Genomic DNA, 6,634 nt, shown 5'->3' with positions numbered 1-6,634 from the left:
AGATTCTTCCCCTAGACCCTGCAGAAAGGAACTCAGCCCTACTAAGACTTTGATTCCGGCCTTGCAAAACACTGAAGCAGAGAACCTACCTGGGTTATGGGCAGATTTTTGAGCCATGAAAACCAAGAAGATAATAAATTTGAGTCATTTTAAGCCACTAAATTTGTGGTAGTGTGTCATGAAGAAGCAGAAAAATAATACAACTCATCTACTTAGTCCAGAATAACCTTGATCTCAAAACCTGATAAAGACATTATAAAAAAGGAAAAATAACATCTCTCATGACCAAAGCAAAATGCTACCAAAACAGTTTCAGCACATACTAAAAATTATCTTATGTCTCTATGAAATTGGGCTTATTTCAAGAATATAAACTGGCATGTTCGATGAGCAATCAATTAATTCAACACATTAAGATAACATAGGACAAAAATCATATGGTAATTCTAAAAGATGCCTGTTATGATAGCCTCTGTTCAACTATTTATTGATGGTGCTAAGTAGGCATATAAGCCAACAAAATTAAGCAATGGTGTAAGGACTGAAACCAAAGAATTGAAACTTTCTTCACAGATGATATAATTGCTTAAATAGATGATCGAAAATAAATCTATGTTTGAGCAATTATAATTAAAAAATTAACAAATTTAGCAAAGTTGTTGAACATAAAAATCCACATGTAAAAGTGAATTTCATTTTCATATACTAATAAAATAATAGAAAATAAAATTTAAAATAAAATAGCATTTACAATAGCCTCTAAGGTTGTTAAACACCAAAGAATAGAACTTAAGAAGATCATAGGAGACTACAATGCAATACAAAATATTATTGAGATAATTTTAAAGGCATAAATATATGAAATATTATACACAGTTCATAGATTTGAAAATTCAACATTGTAAGAATGTCAATCCACAAATTGATCTATTATTTATGTAGTATACAGTAGAATATGTATATGTAATAGAGAAAATATAATGATAGATATAACAGAATGTACTATTATATGATGTATCTGTATATTATCTTGCTATATGGAACTGTATATTATTATTATTATACTATAAAACATAGTTTGACTTTGTTCAATCAGTTCTATAACTTTACATCTATATGTAAAATAGTATTTGACATATAGGAAAACTTTGATTTTGGTGTTTTGATAATGTTTCTACTTTACTTATATATAGTCTACTTATACTTCTTAATAGTAACTGTTTCCCAGTTCTAATATTCTATTCATTGATTCCCTTGATTTCTAGTAGACAACTCTACCATCTAGAAGCATAAGAGTTATAATTTTTAAAATTAAATACATAGGTCAGCTATATGTATATATATGTTACTTGTTTTAATGTTCTGGCTAGGACCTCCAAAAACATGTTGAATCTTTGATTATAAAAGTGATAGTAGACATCATTATCCCCTTCCTTGCATAATAAGAAGGTTTCTAATATTTTTTATCACCAAACATGTTTTCTTCATATAGATACTCTGTAACAGATTAGGAAAGGCTATTTTTATTCAGTATTTGGTATGTGTATTTAGTTTTGCCTCTTAGGAATTGTGTATTGTAGTCATGTTTAGTTGATTTAACTACCAGTTTTATTTTATTGAAATGATAATGTTAGTCTACAATTACTTTTTCAACCTTAATAAACTATTTTCAAAAAATTGTCATTGTGAAGTTGTAATCAAATGAAAAGCACCCAAAACCCAATAAAACTATGTAATACATCGTTTTTTATGCCAGAATAAGTACTTTCTGTAAATCATTAGTTTGAGAGAGATTCCAGTTCATTTTGGTAAATATACACTAGTGCACTCTCTCTTTTTCTCTCTCTTATGTACACACACACCCAATTTAAGTGGTCAAAGTCTATCAAGGCTTTTCGTTCATGCATTTTAATGTGTTTTTACTCCCGGAAGATGAGAACATCAGGGTGCATTGGATTATGCAGGGCATGTCACAGAAGGAGGCTTTAGAGATTAAAGATGTACCTTATTCATGTCAAAGGAAATTTGAGTGGATGTTGACTCTCACGGCAAATCCAAGTTAGAGAAATATTTACCACTTTTGAGATCTTGAATTGTATTTTAATATTTGGAGTCAAGGAGCAGAGAAAGCAAAAAAGTCAACAAGTAAGTTGCTTATTAAAAAGCAACCTAAGAAATGTGGTAAGTTGGTCAAATTGGCTCTCAGTGACTTGCTTCTCTTAAGGGTGGAGTGGGAAGAAGTTTGGAAGGATGCTCTTGAACACAGCAAAAGTATTTTAAAGTGAAAACAAACATTCAAAAGGAACTATTAGGTGTATGACATTATTACGGCAATTGACTTAAGTGTCATTTTATGTTTTTCTGGGGAAAAAATTGAGAGTCAACATAGTATTAGAAAGTAATAATGCACATTCTTAATATATGAGTATAAAATAGCAATATTTGAATTTTATGGCTTTTCTATGGAAATACTGTATATCAGATTGTACTAAAAAGTAAAACAAATAATCTATAAAACCTGAGTTGAAATATAGTAGTTTAGTCTTTTTTAAAAACCTCTGCTCACTTATTTTACAGCTCAGCTCGGTCTTTCTCTCTTACACACACATGAACAAAATATATATAAACCTACTTTCAAGATCATCTCCCTGTGGACTCATTTGAACATGCCATATCGTTTTAGAGCATGTTTAAATTCATTTCTACTGGAGAAAAACCTGTGCGAATACCTGAGGAAAGTGGGCAGTAAACTCTGAAAGAAAATGGTTGTAAAATTATGAACAATAGCCTTAATAATTTTTACTTTATTTTTGCATTCTATCAATGGCGATATCTCTTAATATTTCATATATCTACTAAGATTGGTTTGAGTGAAAAAAAAAAGAATTAATCATGGAGAGAGAAGAAGAGAAAATAAAACTATACCCAGGTCACCATTAAGTGTGAAAATCAAGTGTGACCTGGTTGAGAAAGCACATGTACACACACACACACACACACACACACACAGAGCAGAGAAGTGGCATTTCTAGAGATAATGGTCAAAAAGAAGGTGACATAATGTGCTATGTTTTGGGTGGTAGCTTAGTAGTCTCTTTTTATGTAAAATAGTACATAAATATAGGAAAACTTTGATTTTGGTGTTTTGATAATGTTTCTACTTTACTTATATATAGTCTACTTATATTTCTTAATTGTAACTGTTTCCCAGTTCTAATATTCTATTCATTGATTCCCTTGATTTCTAGTAGACAACTCTACCATCTAGAAGCATAAGAGTTATAATTTTTAAAATTAAATACATAGGTCAGCTATATGTATATATGTGTTACTTGTTTTAATGTTCTGGCTAGGACCTCCAAAAACATGTTGAATCTTTGATTATAAAAGTGATAGTAGACATCATTATCCCCTTCCTTGCATAATAATAAGGTTTCTAATATTTTTTATCACCAAACATGTTTTCTTCACATAGATACTCTGTAACAGATTAGGAAAGGCTATTTTTCATTCAGTATTTGGTATGTGTATTTAGTTTTACCTCTTAGGAATTGTGTATTATAGTCATGTTTAGTTGATTTAACTACCAGTTTTATTTTATTGAAATGATAATATTTTTCTGTCATTTGTTAATATACTGGTTTCTATTAACATATTCTCTAATGTTAAATATCCTTGAGAATCTAGAAAAACTAGAGATAGTTGTCTGAAAACCTCTTTTAATATGCATTGCTTTCAACTTAGCAAGCAAAACTCAGCAAGGTTTTATTAAGAAATTTTACTTCTGTTCACAATGATATTTGCCCAGATATTTGTTTCTTTGTTCTTTTATTTTGTACTTTCTTTTTCCACAAGGAATCAGTACTACGTTAGCCTTGTGAAATGATTTAGTTAGCTGTGCATCTGTTTCTAGGCTTTGAAACAGGATATGTAGCATGAATATTATCTTTATCTTGACACCAAAGTACGTCAAGCCAAATAAAACTTTTTGGGTTCTAGATACACCAACAAAACAGAACAAACATAAAGACCTGTTGGGCAGCCTGCTGTGCACATACATGCTTCTCTGAGTTTAAAATAGAAGTACAAAACTTTAATGAGAGTTTGTCACTCTGGTCAGATTTTTCAGATTCTAGAAAAAATTGTGAACAGTTCTAATTTGTTTCTCATAAAATCAATTGTTGCCAGAAAATGTTTCGATAATCTAAGAAACTATTTATATATAAAAAGATCCCTCCGTTTTATTTGCACTCTTTTGTTGCCCTTTGAGTTTGTAAAATATATGATCATTGTACTTCACAAAGTCAAATATTTTCTTGGCTTTGGACTTTTTCTTTAAAAAAGTTGTATTTCTACCATTTTAAAGGTTGTTAATTATGTAAGAATGCATCTTTTTGGATTAAAGTTCGGTTCACTTTTTTAAAAAGGTTTTCATTAATTTTTTATTGAAAATATTTCAGGCTGTAAGTTTTCCCTATTTAGATTTTTGATTCTACCTGGAAGCATTTGCGTTTAACATTTCACGTTGTTATATGTTTCTAAATGGTTTTTAATGCCAGTTCACATTTCTTTCTTTTTTTTTTTTCCTTTGAGACAGGATCTTGCTCTGTCACCCAGGCTGGAGTGCAGTGTTGCTAACATGGCTCACTGCAGCCTCAAATTCCTAGTTTGGGTGAGCCTCCTGCCTTAGCCTCCTCAGCAGCTGGGACCACAGGCATGTGCCACCATGTGTGGCTTTTTTTCCTTTCTTTTTTTTTTTGAGAGATAGGGGTTTGCCATTTTGCCCAGGCTGGTCTCTAACTCTTGGGCTCAAGCAGTCCTGCCTCAGCCTCCCAAAGAGCAGAGATTTACAGGTACGAGCCATCAGGCCCAGCCAACATTTCTGGTTTAAGCCGAGAGTTTAAGGATATTACATTATTTTAACTTGTATAGTTCTTTTTTTTCCTTCAGTTTTTGCTGTTCATCTCTAATTTTAGTGCATTTTGGTCAGTGATTGTGAGTTTGAGTTCCATTTTTTTATTTTTGGTGATATTTGTGGGAGGTTCCTGTGTATGTGTTTTGTAGAAGTTTAATGTATGTTTCAAATGATGTGTAGTTCCTCTTTATAAGGTACAATTATTTACATGAGACTAACCTTATTAATTATGTTGGTCAAATCCTTTCTACCCATTTTTCCCATGATTCCTCTCATAGCCCATGTTATTTCTTGTCTAATAACATTGTTTATTGCTTTTTTTATATGAATTTAAGGAGTAAAAGTATAATTTATATTTAAGTAAAAGTAGTAAGGAATTTTCTATCATTCACCCCCAGCAACAGTCCTCATTATTCTAAGACTCCATTGTCTACCATTGTCCACATTCCACACCCTACTTTCATGTATATACATTATTTAGCTCCCACTTACAACTAAAAACATGGTATTTGTAGTTCTGTTTCTATGTAGTTTCCCTTAAGATAATAGCCTCCAGGTCTATCCAAATTGTTGCAAATGATGTGATTTCATTCTTTTTGGTGACTCAATGGTATTCCATTGTGTTTATATACCATTTTCTTTATCCAATCTTAAGTTGGTGGACACTCAGGCTGGTTCCATAATTTTGCTATTGTCAATAGTGCTGTGATGAACATACAAGTTCAGATATTTTTTGATATTATTATTTATTTTCCCTTGAGTAGATACTGAGTACTGTGATTACTGAATTGATCAGTAGTTCTATTTTTAGTCCTTTGGGAAATCTCCATACTGTTTTCCCTATAGGTTGTGCTAACTTAAATTCCCATCAACAGTGCAAAAACATTCTCTTTTCTCTGCGTGTTCACCAGCATCTATTACTACTTTTTGTCCTTTTAATAATAGCTATTCTGAATGATATAAAATACCTTATTGTGGTTTTAATTAGCATTTCTCTGATTATTATTAGTGATGTTGAGCAATTTTATATGCTTTTTGGTCATTTGTATGTCTTTTATTTTTTTTAAAAAAAGGTCTATGCCTTTTGCCCACTATTTGTTGGAATTATTTTTATTATTATTATTATTTGTTGTTGTTGAGCTGTTTGAGTTCCTTATAAATTCTGGATGTTAATCTCCTGTTTGATGCATAGTTTGCAAATATTTCTTCCATTTGGCTGGTTGTCTGTTCACTCTGTTGATTATTTATTTTGCTGTGCAGAAGCTTTTAAATTTAATTAAGTTTCATTTGTCTAGTTTTGTTATGGTTTCCTGTGTTTTTGAGATCTTAGTCATGAATTATTTGCCTAAAACAATGTCCAGAAATGTTTTTTGTAGGTTTCCTATAATATTATTATATTTTAAGGTCTTACATTTAATAATTTAATCAATCTTGAGTAGATATTTGTATATAGTGAGAGATTATGGTACAATTGTATCCTTCTGCACATGTCAATCCAATTTTCCTAGCATCATTTATTGAATAGAGTGTCCTTTCCCTAGTGAATATTCTTGATGATATTGTCAGAGATGAGTTTGCAGTAAATTTGTAGCTTTTTTTCTGGGTTCTCTGATCTGTTCCATTGATTTATGTGTCTGTATTTTTTTTTCTTTACCAGTATCATGCTGTTTTGGCTACTACAGCCTTGTAGTATAACTTGAAGTCAAATAATGTGATGCC

Source organism: Macaca fascicularis, chromosome 12 (assembly GCF_037993035.2).
Source record: "Macaca fascicularis isolate 582-1 chromosome 12, T2T-MFA8v1.1".
NCBI classification, from domain to species: domain Eukaryota; kingdom Metazoa; phylum Chordata; class Mammalia; order Primates; family Cercopithecidae; genus Macaca; species Macaca fascicularis.
This window is presented reverse-complemented; position numbering follows the sequence as displayed.